General features: G+C 45.3%; 1 long non-coding RNA gene across 1 annotated transcript in view; it reads right to left on the reverse strand.

The window, feature by feature from the left end:
• Positions 1-448: 448 nt before the first annotated feature.
• The window catches only part of LOC142813889 (uncharacterized), a 166,147-nt gene continuing 142,715 nt past the window's right edge, over positions 449-23,880 (reverse strand). The window contains exon 3 of the long non-coding RNA XR_012894717.1: positions 449-681. This is a non-coding gene — a long non-coding RNA (uncharacterized LOC142813889). The remainder of the gene's footprint in view (positions 682-23,880) is intronic.

A 23,880-nucleotide genomic window follows, 5' to 3' on the forward strand; every position in this document is an offset into this window, starting at 1 on the left:
GGCACTACGGTGCACCTCGTAATTATATCATAGTTTTGGCACGTGAAAATTTGGCATATTATTAAAAGCAAAATGTAAGACAAGTAATAGCAACAAATTTTCTGTTCTTGTGCATGTGCTATTTCTCGAATTTAAATCATCTGTGACGCGTACTCATTCACACGCGTGACAGATGTCATGTCACGCGACACACATGCGCACGCGTACTCATTCAATCAATGAATGAGTACGCGTGCGCATGTGTGTCTGTGTTTGTGTGTGTGTGTTTTGGGTGCGTGTATGTCGGTGTTGCACTGTCCCACATTCGCTAGCAGCGGTCTTTGATAATTAAGGAATATAAATTCTTAGGACTTAGGTGCGCGACCCCAGACGACAACCTCTTTCCGAGTGGTAGTGCTTCCCGACGAGCTCTCCTTACACTCATGAACCAAAAGGACCTGGCCACCCGTTTATAGATGATCTTTTGTTCTTCTTTTTATTTTTATTTATGTTTATTTTCATTCTTACTCATTGAAGTCTTCGTCATTTTTCCCCTTCTTCATCTTCTTTCCTCTTTCTCCCCTCTATTCTTTGTTTCCTCTGTTTATTCCCTCCTCCCGAAAGAGTGAGCATGCGTTGGGCCCCTCCAGGTGGCAGTTGCCAGCTTGCTCTCTCCCTCTTTCCTTTGGTGTCCTTGTGCATCTGTGTGTGCAAATAATAATAATAATAATAATAATAATAATAATAATAATAATAATAATAATAATAATAATAATAATAATAATAATAATAATAATAATAATAATAATAATAATAATAATAATAATAATAATAATAATAATAATAATAATAATAATAATATTAATAATAATAATAATAATAATGTGGTAATTTACATCGTGCCCCACCGCGGTGATCTAGTGGCTTAGGTACTCGGCTGCTGACCCGCAGATCGCGGGTTCGAATCGCGGCTGCGGCGGCTGCATTTCCGATGGAGGCGGAGATGTTGTAGGCCCGTGTACTCAGATTTGGGTGCACGTTAAAGAACCCCAGATGGTCGAAATTTCCGGAGCCCTCCATTACGGCGTCTCTCAATCATATGGTGGTTTTGGGACGTTAAACCCCACATATCAATCAATTATTTCACATCACGAGGCCACGATATGAAATATAACCAGTTCAAATCTCACAGTTTTTCGGTCACAACGAAGCAGTGAAGGTGACAGCAGCAAATTAGAGTATCACCCGAGAAACGGCGAGAAGCCAGACACATGTAGCGCGGTGCTCAGCACGAACGACGCACGAAAGGGAGACACACAGAATGAGCGTGATCTAACAACTGTTTCAATTCGACGCTCACACCACACTTCTCAAACACAAGGAAGGATGAACGGAATCAACGCACAGGTAGATACTGGACAAGTGCAAGCAAACAACTGTCACAGTTGTTAGTTTTTTTTTGTCTTTGAGCAGCGTGCTGCAAGTGTCAACTATGCACAGCCGACTGGCCCCTCCTTCGGCTTTTCTAGCTAGTAGCATTCTTTCGCAAGCGCGGCTGTGCGTTCTATAACTTGCACGCAAACTTTGCGGTTAAAGCACAAGACGTACAAACCTGCTCTGTCCCTAGTTAGGCGTGTCAGTACGGGCGACCAGACCCTGTGAGAGACGGAGGTAAAAATTCTAACTTCGGTGAAACACGTGCGGGGCGACAATCGTTGAAGCGCATCTATCTCGCGCGAATAGAATAGGGTTGAAAAAGTTTCGGCCTGATTTGAAATGTTTCAATAATTTTCAGTGATTTCCTCGTAATATGCAATAAGGCTGAGATATTACACAGCTTCTTAGAGTCTGCAAATGGAGTGCAACAAAGCAAATCGAGTCGTAATGTACTTGATTCTTTGTAGCTTGATTGATCAATTGATTAATTAGTTGATCGATTGAACATTAAGACGTAAATCTTACAGTAGGTTATTAATTTTTTTACAACGTGAATTTGTCCAACGTATGATAATAATAGGCAAAACAGAACCTTTCCCTCATGTTGTACACAACGAACGCGGGGTGGCTTTATAATGGAAAACTAAATGCAAAACAAAATGAAACACATCATACTTTTTACAGTTTCGTGAATACATAGACATCGACAAATAAAATAGTCATCTAGCAATAAGTATATTTCACAAACATTTTAAAGAGTGATGAAGCCCCACCTTTCACGCAACTTTGAAATTTAAATGCAATATATTCCGCACGATAACAGAACATCTTTAAAACTTTCCGTTCAGGCCATTCCTTAAAAACTGTGTATTCGCAAAAATGAAACAAAAATCAGTGCCACATCAATGTATCGAAAAAAGTGAGATCGAAGTTGCGCCGCCATGCTGGTCTAGTGGCTAAGGTACTCGACTGCTGACCCGCACGTCGCGGGATCAAATCCCGACTGTGGCGGCTGCAATTCCGATGGAGGCAGAAATTTTGTAGGCCCGTGTACTGAGATTTGGGTGCACGTTAAAAAAACCCCAGGTGGTCAAAATTTCCGGAGCCTTCCACTACGACGTCTCTCATATTCAAAGGGTGGTTTTGGGACGTTAAACCCAACAAATAAATCAAATCATATGGGGACATCTACAGTTTCATCTACAGTTTCATATTTATTTAATTGTTTTTCACGCATTAATCTTCCGCTCTGTGGCACTGAATATACAGCTTCTGCAAGCAAGGTCTATCCGCGCTATACCTGTATACAAATATTCGTACCTGAAGTAACGCCCCAAAACCATCATATGATTATAAAAGACACCGTACTGGAGGGCTCCAAAAATTTCGACCACCTCGGTATCTTTATCGGGCATTTGAATATAAGCGCACGGGCCTCATTGGACCCCCTGGGGTTGTCTCTCAGAGCACACGGGCCTAAAACATTTTCGCTTCCATCCTAAACCAGCACCAAACCGCACCCTCTGCAATGATCGTCTGTGACGCGGTAACACTATTACCTTAACACGCACTATCACGCTGACGCTGAACTGAAAGAGTCTTATGTAATGAGTAAGGCAAGCGGTGGGGTTAGCTATACTTTTAATGAAACGAACCACTCGCTGCTACGAGAGTGAGCGAAAGTGAAACGAACAGATGTGATGAGGGGCTCTTCGAATCTGTCTGTTTCAGGTTCTGTATACAGCGACATATTACAGCTATATATGCATCGATCATCAGCTAATAAGTAAGATGAGCGAAGTAGATGCAATTATAAACTTGAGTAAGCGAAGTAGAGAAACCTGATTGTTTCTCAAAAATATAATTACTCTGACGTTCCTCTTTCCAACAGTTGCTCTTCCTGGCAACTTCAGGGCGTATTGGTGTATTGTTGCACGGAAACTTCCCCTTTAAACGAGGTGGTGTGCGCTATGCGGTTTCTTATTAGATGCGAAGCAGCTCTTTGACTAGCCTGTGGAGCATTGTTCGTCTGTGTCTCCGTGCCAACGCGCCGCCTCGCCTGCCACGCACTCGCCGCGTGTCACATCTCTTTCACTTCACTCTCTCCACAACTCACAACATTCGAGCGCACATCGAGTGAACACTCTTTCGGCTCGTTTATCTGCGATCGAGAGGACGCCGGAAAGCAAAGCACCTTCGCCCACCGAAGCATGCACCGAAGCAATTTGACCTAACCCGCCCATCGCCGGCATTGCGAGGGTTAGTAGAGCTGATCTCCCTCCCAAGTACTCCTTCACAAGTACTGATATGCCTGTGGTTTGATGTACGTGCCTATAAGAACAGGCAATAAAGCAAAAAAAAGATAGCAGAGCTGATCGCGTACGTTCGCGAGTGGTGACGTCGCGCCAGCAACACCGACGAGACGCGAGCCAGAGAAGCTGAACGAAAGCGTCGGTAGTGGAAGACCAACGACACCGACGAGGTGCAAGTCAAGTATGTTGATCGCTTTCGAGACTAGAGACGGTGCGTGGGTAACACCGATGAGACGCGAGCCAAGGGAGTCGTGCGCAAGCGTCTTCAACGCATCGGCAACACAGATGAGACGTGAGTCAAGAAAGCCGCGTGGAAGCACCGACAGCGGAAGGCAAACGCCAGCGAATCCTCGACGTCGACGTTGTCGGCAACGTCTCGAAGGCGCCGCGCGCCCTCCGACGAAGCGACCACCCGGAGGAGACCTGGAAGAACGATCCGGAGGCGGAGGCGACCTGGAAGAACGATCCGGAAACTATCGAAGACGCTCCTGCTCCGAATGCGTTGCCGTGCTCGTCGGCGACGTTACCATCTTCGCTCTGCGCCTCACTCACAACCTGCCAAAGGAACAGGTTTAGCGCTATCTGGAGGAGACGTTGACTGATTGCGGCGAGGCGAGTCGCTACGCACCTCTTAGAGTCGTGGGAGCCTTCAACGTTGACGTCAGCAGAGGAGGAGGAGAATGGCTCGTTGAGAACATGCGTGGCGTGCACTCGCTTAAGAGCGTGTTGGGGAACGGAAACCACCCACCACAATAAGGGAAACGTGAATCGATCTGGTCTTTGTGAACTTCGACATCGGATGTTTGCAGGAACCTCTCTGCGTCCACTTCACCGATTACGAGATGGTGGTAGTCAAGGCGAAATGCGTGCCAGTTCCAGTCCAGCGCCCGTGTCCACACTGTAGAAACGACAAGAGCCATCGCTTCAAGCGATTCTTCCAGCACTCACCGCCGCAGTCGTGCTAGCACCATTCAAAGCGTGACGCCATCCGTGCGCAACGCTGCTGTGTCGCATACCGGTTCCCTTTGGGAAGATGTGAATTTTTTGTTGCACTTACAGCCTTTCATGTATTGTGATGTGTAAGTGTCAGTGTTTTTAATAAAGCCCATAGGTGACTGCGTCGCCCGTTTGTTTTTGTTATGATATGTGGGGCTTAACGTCCCAAAGCCATTATGATTATGAGAGACGCCGTAGTCGAGGACCGTACGGAAGTTTCGGCCACCTGGTGTTCTTTAACGTGCACACAAGTCTGAGCACACGGGCCTACAGCATTTTCGTCTCCATCGAAAATGCAGCCGCCGCATCCGGGATGCGATCCCGCGACCTGTGGATGAGTGTATATCTGAGTACCTTAGTCACTAGACCACCGCGGTGGGGCGCTTGCCTTTGTTCTATCGCCGCAGTATCTAATATGCGTTATACATGGTTACGCCACCTCAATTTCACTACTAATATCTCAGAAATAAAATCATTAGAAAGGTTAGAAAGGTAACGCGTGCCACACATAATTACGAGAGGGCCAATTATAGAGTCTTTCTTCTTTTGTTCACCTTCTGCCCCGTTCTTACGACAAATCATTATCAACTAGCATGTGTTTTATCCTTGTAAGCGTGGCAATGGCATTTTGATCAAGTTCATGCATATGAAAATTTTACCTGTTCGACATTAATTTATTCAGGATATCAAGCCTCTGCACAATATAAGTCTACACGAAACAGGCGGCCGAAACAATGAAGATCACCTTATTTCAGAAAGCCTTTCAGTGGTGATGGCTATGGATGTGTATGTAATTTGTTTATGCAAGCTCTATCAAACTGTGGCCAAAATAGAACAAAATATAATGTTCATTAAATAAACCAACTCTTCTGCATGGGCAGTATGACCTGAATTAAGTGCATTGAGCTGCATATGACAATAGCCTACCGCATTAGTGAAGGCACAACAATGTTCAATGGGTCGTTCGACGTGCCGCGTTCCAGAACCAATGTTGAAAGTATTACTTTCTTTTCTCAAAACTAATCAAAGTAAAAACTAATCAGGCACAGATCAAGAGCTTATGCTTTCATTCTCTTTACGTCAAAATGAAAATTGACTGACTGCAGAATGACTAAATACATAATTAAATATAAATTACAATTATTTTCACAAACTCACCTAAAATACCACAGTACTTCATTTTCTTTCTTGGAATGTATTGATGAGTGCCTTGGAATTGTGTGAAGTGAATTTGACACGCTCGTCAACAGTGAATCATAATTTGCGCCTGAAGGGTATAATGTAACTCTATTCCATGAAAACTAGCATTGTGAGACTTGGAGCACATCATAATCATTTTAATGTTTGTATCTTAGAAATGCACGTCTGACCTTGGATTGCCTGCAGGTGCCACTGCTTTTAGGTGCGCATTCTAGGCGTTCCTTGGCTGATGTGGACAGTGAATGACGTACTGCTCACACCCAGATTTAAATGACGTTCGTGCGTGGGTATTTACCATAAGTCACTAAGAAAAAAGTTTCATTATGCGCGCCACAACCATGTGAAGTTGTGGATATGATGACATGTTAATCACGTTGTTCATGCACTCATGCGTTCATAGGTCAATTTTTGTGCATAAGCCTCCCAACTGTCCCAAATACCTGACCTCCACCATATTTTTTATGCAGACGACATCACTCTCTGGTGTACGTCTGGATGTCCCGGCCACGTGCAGGATACTTTGCAACGTGGCCTGGACATTATCGCTTCCTTTCTCGCTACTGCTGGCCTGTCCCCTGCACCGGAGAAATGTGAACTACTTTTGCTAAACCGGTCTGCGTACCAGCGCTCCCACAATACCCTCATCTCCCTACATCTTTCTAGCTCTCTCATCCCCACTGTTCAGCAATGCAAAGTTCTTGGCTTCCCTTTGCACGCGACAAAGAACGCGCAGGCCCTACATCACGCTGTGAGGACTTGCCATTCGGTGACCCACCTCCTGCGACGCGTTGTCACTCGGCAGTCGGGGCTCCACGAGGCTCATGCGTGCCGGGTTGCACATGCGCTTGCCCTTAACAAGTTCTTGTACTTTGTACCCTACGTTCATTTCACCGAAACGCAACTCAACACACTCGAAAGAGCTCTATTAGGCCTCTACAAGGCAGCTCTAAACCTCCCTCTCACTACCTCTACCACTAAGCTCTTTGCCACAGGCCTCTTCCATCCATTACGTTCTCTTATTTCTCTGCACCACGACTCTCAGATTGCCCGTCTTTCTCTCACTCGTCAAGGCCAATGGCTATTAGCCCAAGCTGGTATCCCTCACATTCCCGTTTCCGTTCCCACCTTGCCTTCTGCCGCTAGCACCGCTGCTTCTAACCTTCGCATCCTTCCCCTCCCATCCAATATGTCTCCCGTTCTTCACGCCGGCCGGCGTCATGCGGCAGCACAGCATCATTCTCCTCCTCTCTCTACACAGGGAGTTGCCTACACAGATGCGTCATACATGGCTCCTCGGGGCTCGTGTGGCTACGTTATCTACCATCCACACCTTTCGGCACCTGACACGCACACCAGCGGGCCATACTTACACCCGCCAAATGTACTTTCGCTCGAGGTCCTTTCCATGGTCCACGCCATGCAGTCATTTTCCTCCCTCCCTTCTCTCCCCGAGTACACGATTTACTGTGACTCTCACGCCGCCATCCGTCACATACAGAACAACACGTTGCCCCCTGCTCTTCAACAGGAGGTCGAGCGAGCGGCCTCTGCTCTTCAACCCTCCACTGTCTTCCTCCGCTGGGTTCCTGGGCATTCGGGTATTAACGGCAATGAGCTAGCTCATCAGCTTGCCCGCGATATATTGCACCGGGCACCGTTCATTCCCTGGTCCACACCTTCGGAAGACAGTAAGAGCTCCGCGAATAACGATGGGCAGATCTCCTTGCGTCACACTATCAAGGAGGTATATCTCCAACTCCGGCTCGACAAGCGTCTTTACCCTCCCCCTCATCCATCCCTCACGGCGCTCGAGGCTCGAACTCTAAGGCACATCCAAATGAACTGCTTGATAACTCCCTCTCGCCTTTTCCTTTATAAATATAGGTCTAACCCCTGCTGTCCTAATTGTCCCTCCCCATACGCTGACCTGTCACACTGCCTGTTTTACTGCCCAACTGCTCAGCAATCCAGCTATTACCCTCCCCCATCCCTTTCCATCACCTCCTGGCTCGACTGGATCGGCGCCGAAGGGGAAGAAGAACAGCGTCGACTGATCGCACAGGCGGTCGAAATGCTCGGCCTGTAAATTTGGCTGAATAAAAGTCTATTACTACTACTACTACTTGTGCATAAAAATGATGGAGATGACCACCTAGCCATGGAGGCTAAATAAATTGATATATAGAAACTGTCAAAAGATATTTGATTCACTAAGAAACGCTTCGCATTTGAAAGAGTACGCGTAAGCGTATAAGGATGAACATAATAAAGCAGATAATGTAAGCATGCACTTGTGAAGAGCTGCACAAAACAAGAAAAGCTAGTTGAAACGTGTAGTGTTCCACACGAGGGTAAGCAACAGGAAGTCAAGTTGGTGTGCAATAATTAATAAAGTCTAACCTTATCCGCGAATTAATTTATGAGCATTTATTTAGTCTTTTCAGAACACACTGATGGTTGCCTATTAACTTTCAGGTGTCCTACCTGACATAGAGGACAAATGTTCTAATATAGCACACCCAACATTAATCGATATGTGGGGTTTAACGTCCCAAAACCACTATATGATTATGAGAGACGCCGTAGTGGAGGGCTCCAGAAATTTAGACCACCTGGGGTTCTTTAACGTGCACCCAAATCTGAGCAAACGGGCCTACAACAATTCCGCCTCCATCAGAAATGCAGCCGCCGCAGCCGGGATTCGAACCCGCGCCCTGCGGGTCAGCAGCCGAGTACCTTAGCCACTAGACCACCGCGGCGTGGCGACACACCCAACATCGAAGACCACAAGGATTAACAATATATACGAGGTACTAGTCGTACTCCTTCAACCGAAAAACTTCTGTGGATCAACTGTGGATCTGTGGAAGTTCTGTGGATCAACCAATTCATTGAGCCTTATTTCGAATGTCTTTTTTTTTATCCCGTACGACATCGGTCCGATAAACTTAGAAACGTACGAGCACTGTCGCTGTGCTATTGCAGGAGTTTAATGGAAGGAGAATAAGGAAATGAATTAAAAGGACAAAGAGAAAATTTGTTGTGTTATAGCTGTACACAGAAACTTAGCGGTAAAAAAAATGCTACGAAATAGCCATTGGACAGCTAAACAAGAGTATCACCATACACGCGCTATAGCTTTCATCATAGCCCCGCCGCGGTGGTCTAGAGGCTAAGGTACTCGGCTGCTGACTCGCAGGTCGCGGGCTCGAATCCCGGCTGTGGCGGCTGCAATTTCGATGGAGGCGTAAATGCTGTAGGCCCGTGTGCTCAGATACGAGTGCATGTTAAAGAACCCCAGGTGGTCGAAATTCCCGTAGCCCTCCACCTCAGCGTCTCTCATAATCATACGGTGGTTTCCCGACGTCAAACTCCACATATCAATAAAATCCAACTATCGTCGTCGGATTACTGAAACAGTTATTCCCGTTCCAAGAACTAAATTGCATTGTATCTTCTGGAATCTAGTGCCAAAAACCTTAAGACAAATTCTGGCTTATAAATGATGAATTATTACGCGGGAAAGCTGTGTTAAACTGAGCGTACGCATTGGGAGAATGAGCATTACAAGATTCGAGAGCAAGACCATCCGATAAAGGACCGAGATTAGCCCGGGCACACAGCCACGAAGGGGCAATTAAATTAAACTAGAACATCGTGAACGTAGTGAGAGACCAATGCCGCACAGAGAAGTGCCCACAACGTGGATCTACGTTTTGTTTTTCTTCTTTTGTTTTGCGTAACTGCATGCGCACGCATTCGTGGACTGCGTGGTCGGGGTGTCATTCAGGTAACGATGCCATTCGGAACGCAGCAGCTGCCGCTAGGTTTTCTTTTATTTAGCTAATTGAAACCACCGTGCGGCTTCCGGCGTGACGCAGGCATAACAGCGGTGAGCTACAGGGGCCAGCAGAAAACACTGTGGCAATCACCCAATAGTCGGAATGCTTTCTCGTAAGAGCATTAAGCCCGTGCCGAGGTGCTTATATAACGACGATAGGATTACACACCCGTATATATATAGATACGCGGTAGCCGGGTTTGCGTTACATTTCTTTTTCGTATTCGTGATCTGATATCTGACGTGAAGAATATGATCGAGTCACGAAGAGTGTAGAAGTCGACCCTCGTAGCTTTTTTACGAATTTATAATTATTTCACAGTTTTGGTGTCGACACGCTGAGCTGTAACCTTGCCGTTTTATATTTTTGACAACTAAACTACAGGTGTACTCATATGCGCGGGAACGGTTGGAACGGTGCATTTACCCATTTTTCGCCTTATTAATTTGCGTGACCATATAAGAAAATCTGAACTGCAGATCAGTTAACAGCCACAGGCAGCGTGGCCCACGTGTCTTACGTAAAATCATCTACAGAAATCGCGTCACCATATAAGAAAACTTGAATTAAAAATCAGTTAACAGCCAAAGGTAGCGTGGCCCACGTGTGTTACGTAAAATCATCTACAGAAAGAACCACACAGCGTTTTATTTTCTGAACTGTAAAACTAGAAGTTGCAGAAATAAAACGTTTCATTGGTTAACGAGGAGACGCTCTGAATTTTAAGAAAACTTAGATTGCAAAGGTCATGATAACAAGCTAATCAATTGGATGGTAAATTATAAGCACTTCCTTTACGCTACTCGTAATATGATTAGTACAAAAGGTTAGTTATGAAAAAAAGTGTTGATACATCGCAGAACACTTTGATCTGCGCGAAGAGAAAGAAGGTTTGTAGACAATATAAAATGCGACCTCTTGTGTTTACGATACAAAGACTGCCTGCACGGTGTCCCTGTGCCCCAGTATCTGTGGCAATGAGCTCCGTCAAAGCGCCCGTGCAGAAATAAGCGAGAGTTATGAAGCACTGCACACACGTGTCACATTTCACCGCGTTTGTTACTATCATTGCGACTTCTTACGTCTTATCAGCAATTCTGTAATGTCAGTCTTTTTTCTTTTCATGTACAGCGCCCTTTTATTTCGCTGACTACCAGAAAGACGCTCCTCCGAGGCTTGTCTTTTGCCCGCGTATATTTTGTTTTGCGTTTGTTGCCCTTTCTTCTCTAGATGTATGTGACATCGGCAGAGTAAGCGTATCCGTAAATGAGTCGGGGAAAAAAAGTGGTTTTGTCAACGAAAGCGGAACCCTTCCTTATTTTCATTTTTTTTTTCACCCGACAAGACGTTTTTGTTCTTCCGCAGCTCTGTGGATGCAGCCTGTGCGGAGGCGGAAAAAAAAAAACTGACAGAGCAAACCTCTTCATATACGTAATAGTCCGACACGCTAGCGGGGCCCCAAATGTTCAGTGAAAAAGGCTGGTGCTCGTGACTAACCGATCGTGCTTTCAACGCGAAAATTGCCTTCGTCGACACAGGGCCACTTCTCAGTTACGTTTGCGATTTTATTACAAAGTTCTTTATACTGCCAACCTTATTTCTGCTGCATTTTTGGTAGTTGCTGTTTCAACAATATCAGCGCTGGCATGCAGACAAAATTACCTATTTTCAGAGAAAACAACATTCAAGAAAGTGGAGAAAAATAAATCAAACAAAAAATTGACGTCCATCTTTATGGATTAGTATTTTTATGTTTTACAAAATAAACGTACAAAGTCACTTGCGCACTCATCTTGAAATGACTACAATTTTTATGACAAATTCACTGTATCTTCTGCCGACATAAAAATGAAACAGAGTTGAGCTTTTTGAAGCTGCAGTTGTCCTGGACAGTCGTCATGATAAAACTCAACGCTATAGATATATATTGCGCCGACTGAAATAGGAGTATGATAAGTGCAACGCATTTGCTTTGTGGTAACGCTGCAACGTCGTCAGAACTACTTTGCGCAAGAAATACCTTTGCGTTACTGACTCAATCAATCAATCAATCAATCAATCAATCAATCAATCAATCAATCAATCAATCAATCAATCAATTTCTATTAATAAAGGAATACGTACGCTGTATTCAGAATTGGCCGCACCGATTTTAATATGTCATGTCGCTATCGATTGCTTATCGGTAAAGCACGTGAGAATCTCATAATGAGAGCACATATATTGAATTTCTCGGCACGAGGCTTCCGCAACCTCTGTAGCAATAAGCTTCCGCCACATTACGCAAAAAAAAAAAAACGTGGCTAAGAACGTTAATATACTTGTGCATCTCGAAAATGTGCGTGTCATGCACTATGCAAGTTTACCATACGCAGCCGCACATTATGGGGCCGATGCGATCCTGCCGGCAGCACGGAGTGATTCCACAGGAACGTGGTAATGACGCGAAGGGTGGGCAGCGGACGGCAGATGCATTAGGGGCGAATGCCGTCCCGCGCGATCAATAGTCGCCATCACTCGGAAGGTTATGCACGCGGACGGAAAAGCGAGAAACGTAACGTCAGCAAAGGATTCGTGAATGAGGCTTCCCGCTAGCTTGAGTATAGATTCTGGAACTTGGCACTCATAAAAGCAAAATATTTTCCCGAGATCATATTATTCCACTTAGTTTGATATTCACTCATAACAGCGAGACATCGCAGAGACCGCTCAAATAAAAGCAGAAAAATTCGAGGATTTTACGCGGGAAAACTCATTGCAACATATAATTTCAAAGCCGTTATATACAGGCTATGAAACATAAACGGGGAGGCTTATGAACAGTGTCCAACTTAAATTTAGGACGACGAAACGAGCCATGGAAAGAAAAATGATAGGTGTAACATTCATGAACAAGAAGAGAGCCGAATTAATCAGTGAACAAGTGGGTAGCAAGAGCAACTTCGTCGAAATCAAGAATAAGTACCCATGGGTACATCCACGTGTAGCTTGAAGGTAATATAATACCGGCTCATTAACAATAGCATAATAGATCCGCAGAAGAGGCGAACACGCGAGTGCGGTTCAGTTAGTTAGTTGGGCAGACCAGACTGCCAACCTCGCGAGGATAACGTGGTCGCGGCGTAAATAGGACCGGGTTAATTGGTGAAACAGGAGATATGTCTTTGGCCTGCAGTGCGCTTAATTAGTCTGCTGCTACTGCTGATTATAATTACAACACGTGGCGTATTGCGCGATAGTGTGTAATTATAATAACTTGGGATTGTCGAACCTATACTTACACATAAGCAAACGGGGCTCTCTGTGTTTCAACCGTGCTGAAAAGCGGTCGCCATGAACAGCAATAGTACCCGCGTCCTCGAGTTTAGCGACCCATTTACGCTATTACTGCGGCTACCAGGTGCCGGAGTAGCTTAGCTGTGGAAGTATCACAGAGTGCATTGTAAAGTGCAATAATTTGTTAAAGCATGATATGTTTTCAGCCCTCGCTGTCGGCATCAGCTTTCAAGCGACATTGAGCCGAATGCTAGCGGCGTCACCCGGCCATTTCAGACGAGACATCCTGGCATTCAATCGAGAACATACGAGCATTCAGACGAGATCATGCTGGCAACATTGCGAAACATCCTATTGGAAAACTCTATAAATGAGCCCATAAATAATGAAAACTATGCTGATCCCTGTGCCAACAGCAATTGGTACAACACGAAAGTGAAATGCGTCTTTACAGAGGTACTTAAGCACTTATCGGGAATATTTTTGCCCCCAAAAACATAGGAGTTAATGTTATAGCTATAAATTGCAATTTCACGCGAAGAAGGGTAAGAAGTCGTGGCACGCTTTCCAAGAAGAAATAAAGCACGAGGAGAGCATACACAGCACGAGCATGGACTAACAACTGACGCAGTTGTTGCTCCTTTGTGGGCGAGCAGCGCGATTATTTCGCCGACGCAGCCGCTGCAAGTGAAATTCATGATCTCTGTAACTTCAAAACAAACTTGCGGCGAAAACACAAGGCATACAAACCTTCCTCATTTTTGACATTAGCGCACGCGCATGAGCGACCCCAGTATGAGAGGCGTGCGTGCATCGCAATGCGCGGGGCGACGACCTTTATAGCGTGCCCTTCACGCCCTTCACGCTATCTCTCTAGTGATACCAAGAGCACGCTGATGTTCCACCGAGCTTTGAGTACCACCCATAGCGAGTGGTTCATATAAACATATCAGCCAATATTACACTAAAGAATGTACAGTCTGTGAGCGACTTGGTTCGCTTCACGTGCTGCGGAGCGAGAGGTCATAGGTTTGGGCACCAATGGCCGAACCTTTCCTTAAAGCTTTTTGCATCTGAGAGTGTAAATTTTATATCGTCATATCCGTGACGGAAATACGTAAGTGGAGTCATGGAGGACCCCGGTATAAAACACTACAAAACACTATAAAAATGCAGCCGTTTGTAGGTAACCCTTTGCTTTAGGCACCGTGCTACATACCCTAACAGTGGTCCAAACAAGTTAAAAATATATTCACAGATCTTGTTTGGTGACACTCATACTGAAGTTGAAACTTTTTGCACGCTAAACACGCCTTTCTTGTTATCATATCGACGTTCTAAACGTTCCGGGTCGCAGATAGGTCACCATACACTTGCTATTTTGAACGCTAGAGGTGGGCAAGTAAACCACGTGCTGTCAGAAACAGCAGTTTTGCAGACCAAAAGCTCAAAATTTATCGCGCACAGCTACAACCAACCGTTGCATCCAAATGAATAAGTGTGTAATAAAATGTGGAGCACTCTAGTTGATTGTGTCCATGCAGACATGCACAAGTTTTGGCTGGTATAGTCTCCAATTTATTGTTCTTTGCTGGTGGACATCATATGCTTCCATCTGCTATCAATTATGGGAGTAATTAATTTATTCACGGGCTACATACGACATTATATTATGGAATAAGCACTTCGCATACTGGAAGCACCACTTTGCCATGCACGGTTGGTTGAAATTATGTGTTTATTAACCATTACTAGTTAATAGGACGAAAATAGAGGGTGCCACTAACTAGTGGTGTCCTCTTACCCCCCTCTTTTTGTTTCCTGAACCCCTCTCTCTGTTCTTTTTTCCTTCTGGCATCTATACTTTTTCACATTCCTTTTCTACCCCTTTTACAACATGTTACACAGATATGATATGCTACACATAGCTACGCTATGCTTTGCACTTCTCTTTATATGTCTCGTCCTCAACCTGAAATCACTCCTCAGCCATACTTCCCTTTCCCGCCTCCCTTGCTATACTTTACGATACATGGTTTTGCCTGCGCGATGACATACATGCTACGCTATACTACTTCACCCTCTCCTTTGCTTTTTTTATCCACCTCATTCTCTCTTCCTTACTATACTATATTAGTGTGTACTATAATACAACATACCATACTATACTGTACTTTACATGACTATCATACAGAGGGTTCTGCTGTGTGACGCCAAGCGAAATGAAAAGATCTACGACAGGTGACAGCGTACGACAGCCCGGGTCCCTGAAGTGCTTCGAACTTAAACGGAATGTGGCGTAATGCCAAAACACAGTATGAGTACGCAGCAGTTAACAATAATCAAGCACGAGAGTAGTTAAAGTGCGAACCTTGCAAGGTCCTAGTTGCTGGTGACATTATTTAAAAAGGTTCACCTTCCATAGCTAGTTCAAGTGAACGCAGTGACATGTCATTAGCGTTGGGGACGAAATGGTGAAGGGAGGCATGTCAGTGTCGGATTGAGTTATGAGCTTAAATCGAGTCAATGAATACGAGTGAGGTGTTTTTCATACGTTCTGAAGATACCACCTATGTAGGACTGTCCTTTGCCACTAAAGACCGTTCTCATTTGCGAGCACATTCCAACAATCAGTAAGGCGCCTAGCACCCGCTCAGACTCGATGTGCTTGTTCACTCGTTGCGGCACGTCAATGAACTGTAACTACGTCAGCTACGCCAAGAATGTGCTTCAAAGAGAGATGAAATGATAAAACGACTGCAAATAAAGCAAAAACAAAAGAGAATAAGCCGCAGACGAAGCTGGGAAGAATATTACTTTTCTTACACACAGCCCTTTGTCTTTCCCGTTAACTTAAAGGTTCTTGCACTTGCGGAGAAAGTTGTTTCATAAAACACTGACTTTAGTTGCTTAATTAACTGAATCGGCACTGATTTTGATTCATATAGCTATTCCTAAAGGCGCCGAAGCCACTCTTACCTTACAAAGCACCCAATTTTCGGTCATATTTATTATTAGATATTTCTGCACCCAGATACTAATGCACAAATAATGATAATAAAGCTCCTATACTCTTTCAAAGGCGAGCACTTTAAGAGCGTCTGAGTTAAAAACTCGGACACCTATAAAACAAGTGAACCCGAATAGTATTTTTAATGACATGATATGAGGAAATGGGACGCATAAGGCGCCGGCTACTCTGGTCACTACTTCGCTATTAAAAGGGCTCTGCAGCACTTTTTAAGCTTGGTAAAAAAAAAACGCTGCTGATCGGTAGTCCAAGCTCCAAAAAAAAAAAAAAAATGCACACGCGGAGCGCAGCGTGTAGCCTGTAATACACAACAAATTCTCAAAGTCGACTAAACATTGCGTTCTCTTCTCTCGGCTAATGATGCTACGTGCCGAAAATAAAAACACCTCCTATACTTTTTACGGTGATGAAACTTCACCGTCGTGCTACGGAGTACCCTTACACGTTGCCCAAAGCTGCCGCAGATCGGCGCCACTGTACAAGGGAGGGCATTGTTCACTTACGAAAATGCTTGCGCAGGATTACGCGAGCTTATGGTTGCGGTGACTTCTGTGCATCTGCTTCCTGCGGATGGTTCTGCTTACAAGAGAACAACCAACACGCATGTTTGGTTTGCCAAATAACAAAGAGCAGCGCGCGCAAAGAGTAAACATGTGACTTTTCGTTATCGGCTGTTGCTCCTTACTTATGATTGCTGAGCGTGCGTTGATACTTCAAGTGATTTACTTGTTACTTATTGTTCATTGTATTGTACTTGTGCTGGAATTGGTGTGCTTTGCTATTTGGCTTCAGTAACTCCCAGTTGCTAGCTCAATGTTGTTGTTGGTGCTGTTGTTGGTGCTTGAGTCTTTCATTGTCATTTCGTTGTTGTAACACGACATTAACTTGTAGCAATGGTAACCTTCGCTGCTACGTCCACTCCTGCAATTGCAACCGAAGAGTTGCTGGTAGTATTGAATAGTTAAATAAATAAATAAATAAGTGAATAAATAAACAAATAAATAAATATATAAATGTGCGCCCTACCATCACTAAGGCATGGTACTACCAATTTCGAATCAATGTGCACTTTTTTGCACTGTAAACACATTGACGCCTTGTACATGGTCACCTCCTGCGAATCCAATTTTCTGACAGTTTACGAGAAAATAGAACAACTATGCTGGATGAACAATCAGCTTTTTGCGTGGTCAATAAATTCCGATTTCTCACCTGTGAACGGGCACGCAATAGCCCAGTTTCCTCTATTTTATAAAGGGCAAATCCCGGGCATTGTTGCAGGTGCACAAAATTTAATTCGAAGCAAGTATTTAACAGTGAAATTATTGAAGTGTCAAGACTAATGGCACTGACTAGGTCATGGCGATCAGTTTTCGGGATGAGAAAAATAAAAAAAAGATTATCTGTTATTGTGAGGTTAAATAGGTGATCAAAAGTGGATCAGTAGTTTCCCATTCTGCCGTGACTCATCATCACATGTTGTACACCACGCATCAAACTGAGAATGTCGGGCCTTTTAGGCTGAAACCATAATGAGCGTCACGTTTTAAGTGTCTACTCTTTTTCGCCCGAGTGCTCATTTAAAGACTCGTCATGCACTGAGGCACTGAAATACGCATGATTTGTGTTAAAAGTACCTACGTAAACGTAAAGTGACTGTCGGGGAACTGTAGAAAAGCCAGAACATCCAGGCTGTCCTACACACAGCCACCGCAATAGCCGCATTTGCATGTCCTCTCGTAAAGTTACTGTATTTTCTACATGTATATAGCTCTGTATATGCTCTTGAAGGGGCTACACAGCTCGACCTCTGGTGGTTGCACTGGCATCATATGAATCCGAGACGACAGTTTGGGTAACCGCCATGAACACCACTATCTTTTATAGAAAGTTCGAATGTTTTTAGGAGCGCGCTTCGGCAAATTTCTTGTCCTTGGAACCAAAAACCTTTTCAAATGAAGTGATCTTCGGCTTATTACTTTTTAACTGATTTAAGTGGGCGCCTCAATCGGGCGTGGTGTGCGCTTTTCATGTTTCATCTAAGAACCCAAAATTACACTCAGGGTTTACGAGGCTGCCAATTCTGAGCAAATATGCTTAATGCAGACCACGCTTTGCCTCAACCGGGGGTTCCCAGTTTTCTGTCTGAAGAAAATTGAATTTGATGTACAATAACTAGATCAATATGACACAGATTATATTTTTTTAGAATTTTGGTCATACCACTGATTTCTACGCACAATGCAGGATCTTGCCCTAAGGGTGTTATGGCATTCATTAATATTATTATTATTATTATTATTATTATTATTTGTGTACACAGGTACACAAGGACACATTTTTTATATTGAACGAAAAAATTGTATCAGGTTTGCGATGTGTTTGTTGCGCGGCTTTATTAGCTACTGCAATTTTTACCATGACCAAGCTGAGGCAAAGAATCTGTACATAACATAGTTTGTTCAACTCTGTTTCTTTCACATTATAACAGGTATTTTCAAATTTTACGTATTTGACACCATCTGGTCTCGCGGAATCGATGTATTCGATCATCGCTTCCATCAACGCCCTAGGCATTTGCCGATGAAATTTCAAAACAGTTTGTCCCGACATTTTGCTTCGTACATTTTCGGTTTTTAGTCATAAAAGAGAGAAAGAAGTCAAAAAATAGTACACAATAAAAAGAAAACAGACATGAATGACTGAAACATGTTACAGAAGTTTGGATCATATGGTTCATACACTAGAAGAACAAAGACGCCTATATGCGCCGGCAGCGACAGCAGGTGGAAGCAGCTGCAAGCCCTCGTTCTTTAAAGTTTTTTTTCAAGGCAGTACATCACATTGGGTCCGTATATTTCCTGCACTGCGACAAGAAGCTTATACGAATGGACCTGTTTCATTTTGACACACGTATTTGTTACTTGGCTTCTGGAGCTGTCCTGCGAATGCTGCTCCATGCAAATCGAAACTTTAAAAAAGAAAAGAAATGAAAACATAAAAGTAAAGCTGGCTTCTTGATTTAACCGCATGTGTGACGAAGCGTTGCTTTTTTTGTTAGCCTTTCTGGAACCGCTCAAAAAAAAAAAATGTCGAGGCCTCCGCAAGCCTTTCCAGAGTGCCTCGCAGTGGAGAAGAACACGTTTGAATTGAGATGCAGCAGAGGAAAGTTTGACACCATTTCTGCACGACCTGTAAGTGCTTTATGCTTCGGCTGAGCTCCGTCGTGTAGAGCTGCCTAAAGTAATGTAAACTGTGAGCAGGCTGGGGGGAGGGGAAGAGGTGGTTCTTAGAGGAATGGGTCGATACGCTCACCGGCGGGGAACGCAGGAAGAGCAACCATGTTTTCCATCTATCCCGTCAACATGTTATCCCGGCCACAACGTACCATTCCGCACGGTACGTCAGGTATTCCCCGTGGATACGCACTTCTTCGTCACATGTATGTGTTTTTATGGTATTATTCTTAATGCGACGCTTGCTTTCAAAACTTTTTGGTATCGTTCGTGACCATGGTTCTTGAGGGCTGCATTTTCCTTGTCCAATAACTAAAAAAAACATTATCGACAGAACAACGACCAAGAGAGACAGAAAGAACGATGGTGTGAGTGCCTCCCCCCCACCCCACACACAGTAAACTTGAGAGAATCGCGCAAAAGAAGCATTTTATTCGGATATCACACCAGGTTGTACAGTCGTCAGCAGGTTCAACGCGAACGCTCCAACGCATGACCTGGACCACTTTGACTAATAGCAACCGTGAAGCGCTGTGCGCTGCTACTGAGATAATGCTTCGGTGTGATGAGTGAAGAAAACGACAACGACAGAAGTGCGGGGCAAGGCGCGTTTAATGTGCGCGTGACTGTCAGCGAATCAGCTGATGACCAGTGGTGGCCCATAGAGGTGGCGTGCCACGATTGGGCCACGGGCGACCATCACGTGGCAGTGGGCTTTGTGGCTGGGGACGAGCCGAAGCAGCGGCAGACGGGAGACAGCGGGCCGAAGCGTCGGACGCAGGTGATCCAGGTTCCGGCCAGGGAACGCGGCCGTCCACGCTGCTGCCGTCCAACTACCAGCTGGGGCGGCATTGCCGGCACGAGTACTGCATCTCGGGGCACGGCCTGGCCTGCTGTTCTCTTCCTTGCCGAGGGCATCGCGGATCTCGGCGAGGCGTCTCCACGGTCAGCCGTTCGACACAGCGATGAACGTGGCCTGGCTAATGGTCACGGATGCGTCGAGCATCGCGTCTCGGCGCACGCTCTTCGCTGGACGGGCCGGCCATGCCCCGCATGGAGCATCGCGTCTCCGATGCGGGTTGACTGCTCCGTGGCCGCACCCATGCCATCAAGCGCCGGTGTCACGAGAGCGTCGCACTTCGGCAAGGGACGAGCGAGATGTTCTGCCGGGCGAGACGCGGGAGTGCGCACAGAGGAGCACGGAGCCGGGTGAGGTTCAGGGTGGCCGAGGATTCAGATGCCAGGGGAGTTGCTGCCTGAATCAAGGATCGCCGAGTGGTGCCGAGCCGTACCGAGCGACGCACCAGCCTCGGAAGTGGGCCGCGAGCTCACGAGGTGCGCACCCGAGGGTACCTGGCTGTGCCCTGGCCAAGGCGACGAACGCCGGTGAGTGAGCTGCCGCCCCGCAGCTGTAGCGAGCAGCATTTCAGCACGGCACAGACGGTGCTGTGCTGGCCAGAACCCGCACGTGGAACCGCTACGCCCGGAAGGTGATCAAAAGCTTGGAAACGAGGTCCGAGGTCGCGCTGGTCAAGGCATCTCCGCCACTGCAGCTCGAGCGTGGAGGCCACGAAGGCAGACGAAGCAGTGCGCCGCTCGAGAGGACGAGTTCCTGGGAGCGTTCCTGAGCCGGACGTGGGACCCGTACGTGTCGGCTAGGTCGAGCTCCGGCGTTTTCGCTCAGGGTCGAGTCCGCCGGCCGGTACAAGGTGCAAGGACGGGGCCTGCTGAACGGCTCCTGCCTGGGTGCAGTGGCCGGGAGCAGGTTCGTGGACGAGGCCTACCGAGTGTGGTCGTCGTGAGCCGTGGCCTGACCCTGAACCTCCGGAGTTGCGACCCTGACTGCTGGGTTTGCCGCGACGTCCGACTAAACGGCGCTGCACATGGTAGCGTATCCGTGCGTCGTCAGCCGTTCCACCCATGCCATGAAATAAAAAGTTCATGTTAATGATTTCTCGTCCGCTATCAACAAACATAGTGACGAACGTCCGTTAACCATCACATTCGGTATGCATAAATAGTATGGCGGCATGCATGGGTAACATATCGGCAACACAAATGATATTTTAGCCCGTGAAAAGGGTTTACACAAAGTGAAAAAAAAAAGGAAATAATCTAGCTGCTGTGTCTGTCCGGTTTGTTTGTTTGTTTTACTGAAGTCCGCTTATCCTTTCTATGTATTTGTGGGCGAAAGAAAAAGGAATAGCGAGCATAAAGGTATAAAGACGCTCTGCGCAGCTCCAAGCTCGCCGAATAGCTGGGGCAGTCCAGCAGGTCGACGAAGAGGTGGAGAGACAAGACCTTGATGCCCCAACATGGAAGACTGGAGCCCAGGCCATTCTTTTGCCGGACAAGTGATAAAGTTTTTCCATTCGTCCATGTATCCATCCATCCATAACAAATGATGTGAACCTTGCGACAAGCAACTTAAAAAAATAGAAATGAGTAGAGAGACTGATTAACCAGTTTGTTGAATACTGCACTCCGCACTGCAAGGAACAAAAAAGAATGTGCATGACTCATACGGAGTGATCGACTTGTTTTGTAGTGACTCCTTTTAAGGAGGCCCGTTAACTCAATTGTGGTTCGCACGGCTATCGGAAGACAATGATAACCTCCAAATACAGTTGATATGCTTCTTCGAAACTTGTCAGTTATGTGACAAGCCAGAGCTCAGAAAAAAAGGACAAAAGGCTCTTTTTACAGTGCAGTGTAGGATAGGTAAGTAAAATTCAAAGAGAGAAAGAGAGAGGGAGGAAACCTGCATGTAGCCATTTCTGTTTACAACTTATGAGAACCGGCGTTAACAGAGTTAATTTCCACATTGCAGTTGTTTACACCATTAAATAAAATATCCGTGGTTTCGCACGCCAAAGTCACAATATGATTAAGAGGCATGCTACAGTGGAGAGCTCGGGAAATTGTGACCAGCTGTTGTCTTGAACGCGCAATGATAACGCATAGTACACAATAGCTTCTTTCGGGACTGGCACAATTGGAACCATGAAGAAAGAAAGAAAACAAGAAAGAAAGAAAGAAGGAAAGAAGGAAAGAAAAAAGAAAGAATGAATGAATGAAAGATAGAGAGAGAGAGAGATTGCGTCAACAGTGTTTGCTGTTCAGCAAGGCCGCAAGATCGGGCTTACAGGGACCGTGAGCTGTGTTGCAGCGCAAAGACTTCTTTTCTATAGCTGAAGTGTGGCCTTCGCTAAGCTGAGAAGAGAAGGTCATAAAAAGTATTAGAATATGAATATGACAGACACCGTAGTGCTGGGCTCCGGAAATTTCACCCATCTGGTGTTCCTTACGATGTGCACAGACAGCGTACAGTACACGGGCCTTTGGCATTTCGCTTCCACGCAAACGCGACCGCTATGGCCGGGATCGGACCTGGGGAATTCGGGAGAGCAGCCGTGCACCGTAGCCACTGATCCATCATGGCGGACGATAGGACGGGTTTCGACGCATATCTGGCGTTTATGTCGCATCGTGAATGGCGTGCATTACTATTGCAAATATGAAATAGCAACAGTAAGCTCGTCTTGCCACTACTTGTCACAGAGAAACTATTTACAGTAATATGAATGCCCGCTTAAGACTGCTCAAGAGACGCGGAAGTAAGGCAACGAAAATCGACATTGACATCGTGAAATGTTTGTAGAGTACAGGACATTGCGAAATAAGACAGTTACGCAATGAAAAAGCATTGCACGTATGTCACACACCTGATGGAAACGCATACGCCATTAATGAGAATTATACGTGGTGGGTAAGAAAGCAGACGAAAACGAAGAAGCTACTGTGTAAACGTGGTGCGTATAAGCGATACCGCGGAGTTGTTTACGGTAGAGTGAAGATTTTGGCTACAATCGCACCAAAAGAGGATTGCAGTTTTCGTTACGCAGTGGGCAAGTCCTCATCTGCGCCATTTCTTTCTTTCTTTCTTTCTTTCTTTCTTTCTTTCTTTCTTTCTTTCTTTCTTTCTTTCTTTCTTTCTTTCTTTCTTTCTTTCTTTCTTTCTTTCTTTCTTTCTTTCTTTCTTTCTTTCTTTCTTTCTTTCTTTCTTTCTTTCTTTTCTTTTTTTCTTTCTTTCTTTCTTTCTTTCTTTTTTTCTTTCTTTCTTTCTTCCTTTCCCTCTTTCTTTCTTTCTTTCTTTCCTTCTTTCTTATCTTCGAGTACACCTAATATTCATACAACTAGACTGACACTGGCGTATCTAAAGCAAGATAGACAAAACAAAAAACTACAGTGATAATAAAAATTATGAAGGGTGTATGGTTGGGTCGTTGGCACTCTTTACACGGTGCCTACTATAGAACATTCAAAGTACATTGAACGAAAAGGAAAAAAACAAAGAAAAAGCGCCATCCAACGTATACACGATGTTGCCGTAAAGAACACCGCGTAAATGTCTATGCAAATGGCACTCAGTCGATTGCTCTCTTTTAACCACGCTTTATTTTATTTATTTATACATACTGCTGTCTCGATTTCGAGACATAGCAGGAGTGAGTACATATTTTAGTGCAAACAACACGTTGCGCGCACGACCTCGGTTAGTTAGCAAGTTG

Source organism: Rhipicephalus microplus, chromosome 4 (assembly GCF_043290135.1).
Source record: "Rhipicephalus microplus isolate Deutch F79 chromosome 4, USDA_Rmic, whole genome shotgun sequence".
Taxonomy (NCBI): Eukaryota; Metazoa; Arthropoda; class Arachnida; order Ixodida; family Ixodidae; genus Rhipicephalus; species Rhipicephalus microplus.